A 4,282-nucleotide genomic window follows, 5' to 3' on the forward strand; every position below is an offset into this window, starting at 1 on the left:
AAAAACAACAAACAAATAAAAATGAATGATTAATTAAAAAATGCCTTATATGATGTATTTGTATGTTAATGAATAATTCAATTAAATGTATACAGAAGAAAAAATTGCTTTGAGACTGTTTTGTGAAAAAAAGCAATTGCAGAAAAGGGAAGTATGTTCTGAGTAAGTACAGCATCCTTTCTTTGCAGAATTTGTAAGTGTGACTTAAGTGTCCAAATATGTTTTGAGGCCATTGTACATTCATGTGTCTTCAGATTGCTGTCTAGTGTCTCTCAAGTGTCTCTAATAATAATAATACAGTGTATAACTAAATTTGTTAATGATGTCAATTCCATCAATACCGTCTGTTTAAAGAAAATTATTTTGTCAGTAGACCGTGTGGGACAAATGATTTTCGAATGTCAGGAAAAGACATTTGATTGTTTTTGTTTTCCTTTATTATTACTTCAACATCTTGCTTCTTTCATATCCTTATTTGAAAGGGCTTCATGTGTCTTAAGAATTGGTTTATTCGTGTCTTTTGCACAATTAATCACATTCATTAATATCCCAATATCTTTCACCATCCACTGTTCCACTTTTGCTGTCCATTAGCAGATGCTCTGGATGTGCTATTTTGAGAATATATAGCTTTTCTCCAGACAGGTATCACAACTTCATTTTGTGCAGTGCATGAATAATTAATCGGATCTGTGAAATGAGGCAGACAGTGTGCTAGTCTTCAAAAATGTTGGGGATGGAAAAAGAAATCATTGTGATTCAATAGCCGTCTTATTTTAAATTAATTTTATTCCAGTCACACAACCTCAGCCATCATATTGTGTTGGATGTAAGAAAGCATGAATGCATATCAATGTAGTGTAAATGTTCCAGTGTCAGGACACGGTTGACCATATGCACAATCTTTCAAAGCTCGACTGTAGCATGGTATCATCAGCATAAATCAAACCTGCAGCTTTTTGCTGCAAAAAAGACCCCCAACCCCAACCCCAACCACACACACACATATTTACCCAAATATTTATAGCTAGCTGTATGTATTTGCAAGTGAAATGAGGTACTGTCTTCTTGAAAATTCAGAATGTTATAGACACTTCATATGCCATGACAATTAGTCATGCTGTTTAGTCATGACGTCAGTTTGTAGGCTGACCTCGGCATGGCTTCCCATTGGAATTTCAAAGTTTTTGAATAGCAGGTTATGCTTTATGGATAAAAATCTGAAAAAAAACAAAATAAGAGTAAAAAAAATATGAATGGCCATTCATGTTTTGTTCTGCAACATACATGTGAACCTGAAATGTAAAATTTGAAAAAGAAAATGTTTTAAAAGTCGCTATATAAAGACAATCAGTTGTTAGATTAAGCATCTTATTTTTAATATTTAAAGAGGCCATATTATGCCTTATAACAAAGTCTTGAATTTGTTTTTGGGGTCTACTAGAATAGGTCATATTCATGTTTGAATGATCAAAAAGCATATTTTAAATTTTTGCAGCACCTCTCTTCCCAGTTGGTCAGTAACGCTCTGGGCTGCGTTTCCCAAAAGCATCAGCTGATCTTAGAACAATTGTCTCTAAAAGCAACTTAGGCTTACGAAGCTTTTGGGAAACGCAGCCCTGTTTAGTTCAGGTCTCTATGAAGCCCCTCCGTCTGAAAAGCACATTGTGCTTTTATTGGTTGGTTGGACCAATGTATTGAGATTGGTCAACAACTTTGAGCGTGTTTTGGAAATGTCACGCTGACCATAACCATGAGTTTCAATACACTACTAACGCTAACTAACTACTCAACCAGGCCTCCCCCACCCTTTTTTTTTTTTTTTTTTGCGTATGCCTAGGGCGGAAATTATTTAAATAAAGAATATTATGACGTGTACATTCTCTGAAGAAAACAAGACTACAAATGAGGCGTTTCAGGGAGTTCAGAAACAGTGCTTACTGATTATAGAGTGTCACCCTTTGGAGTGGACTTTGTGCACACTGGACCTTTGTCATGCACTAAAGAAAGTTGAAAATGTAAAAAGCATAATAGGTCCTCTTTAAAATCATAAATTGAAAAGTGCTAATTCATTTGAAATTCCTGAAGGAGCCCATGACTTGGAAGTTTTTAGTACTGCAAACAGAACAGCAGCTGATTTTACATGGATCATTTCATATGTGCATTGACAAAATGCATCAAATCAATACTTTTGCTTCATTGTCTACAATAGCAAGTAAAATATAGCGTGTTCATTGCTGTACCATCTGTCAATAATTCAATATGTGTGTCATTTGAAAAGAGCCCAGAGCTCCCATTATTATCCTGCGTCACAACTGTCACACTGAGCGATGTAGTAAAGATGTGTGTTGCATTATAACATGGAGTATATTTGTTCTCAGTCTTAACTGAACACAATATACCTAGAAAACCAACTACTATGTAGTTACAGTAGAAAGAAAGAGGGAAGAAATGAAATGAAGGTTTTTTCCTGCATGACCCAATGGTGACATCATTCAGTACTTTGTTTTTTACTCCATATGGCAGTGCACTGTTGATGAAATACTGTACAATATATTAAACAGTAAACTATTTTCGACTGATCTTTTTTTCTTTACATTGATTTTCTTCATTTTCCTTACCATGTCTTTAAATGGCAATGTACATCTCTGTGAAAGAGACTTCTAAGGGACTTCAGTCTCAGTAATCAATAACAGCATGTTTGGCTAGATACTTTTATAGATCTGAAGAATCAAATGATGAAAGCAATTTAGCCTATGTAGGGAAGTTATAAACTCTCAAATTGTCAAAAATTCACCTGTTACCAGATAGGTGTTGAAATTAATATTGATTCAGAACTTGCATTAAAGAGTTAGTTCACTAAAAATGAAAACTCTGTCATCATTTGCTCACCCTCATGTCGCTCCAAATCTGTATGCATTTCTTTCTTGTGAAGACCACACAAGTAGATCTTTTTAAGAATGTTTATAATCAAACAGTTTTTTTGTTGTTGTTGTTGAACCTTTAAATCTTAAAGAGATAATTCACTCAGAAATAATAAAATATAATTTGCATCATTTACTCACCTTCATGTCTTTTACCTGTATGCTTTTATTTTTAATGCAGAATCATCTTCATGGAGCCCTTAACAGCAGTCCATAGTGATCACATCTGTCAAGCTACAAAAAATAAATAAACTACAATAACAAAAATGCATATATGAAAGTAGCCTATATGACTAATGCCTATTACAAGTCTTCTAATGCAATGAATCGGAACAGACTGAAATATGTCATGATTGGCTGAAAAGAATCCCTTTTATTGTTTATTGTTGCTCTGAAATCAAATATGATGAAATCAATTGCATCAGAAGTCAAGATTTTCAGTGAAAAAAACAACAAAAAAACATGAAGGTTTTTTCCTTTATCTATCATAGACACTGAATATGAATATGATATTTCATCAGTGTATGTACCTAGCAGTTCAAACCCACTTTTCTTGTAAGTTTCCATGCACAAATGGATTAACGTCATTTCCAAGTCGGTGTTTGCATTCACAAATTATGCCTTTTGATATTACAGCTGTGGAGAGAAGTGGCATCTAGTTGGGTCATGTGACAGGTGTTTGCCCACATTGCTGTTTTATAATAGAGCAGATGGTCAGCCCCTGATTTCACTGTTTGGATTTTGTCCACATGATTCTTTAATGACTCCAAAAAGCACCATAAAGTAATAGGTGGACAGTGTGCAAGAGATAACGGTAATGCCATTCTCCATAAACTTGGTGTTAGAAAATCTATGGTGAGAACACTCAGGCAATGAAGGGTGGAAATAGAGAGCCCTCCTGCAAGCATTTACTTCATTTGGTTACCATGGCTACAGGGCCTGAGGCTTGCACGGTGGGATGCCGAAGCGTGAGCTAGGAGGGAGAGGCGGGAACACTTGTCTGTCCTGCTCACACTAAGAGGAAGTGCCATTTTCGGGAGATCCGTGTCTGACTATGTTGCCAGGTCCCATCCTCTGATTGTAGATTCAGTGCTAAGGTAGGAGGTTCACAGGGTCGCTTTAAGCTTAGAGCTCAGTCTCTTCTCATTAGTTGTGGTTCACATAACGCACTACAGAGAAGTCTAGTTCCGATTAAGATGGCGTGACCTCTATTTTTCACTCACACACACTCACACTCAAACTCTCTAAGAACGTAGGTCTAATACTCCCAGGATTTTATTTGCAAGAGTAGCCAGAGACATGAGATGGAAATGAAACCCTATTCTCTCAGTACAGTGGCACAGCAAGCGTTTTCTTAG

This window comes from Rutilus rutilus (genome assembly GCF_951802725.1).
Source record: "Rutilus rutilus genome assembly, chromosome: 22".
Classification (NCBI taxonomy): domain Eukaryota; kingdom Metazoa; phylum Chordata; class Actinopteri; order Cypriniformes; family Leuciscidae; genus Rutilus; species Rutilus rutilus.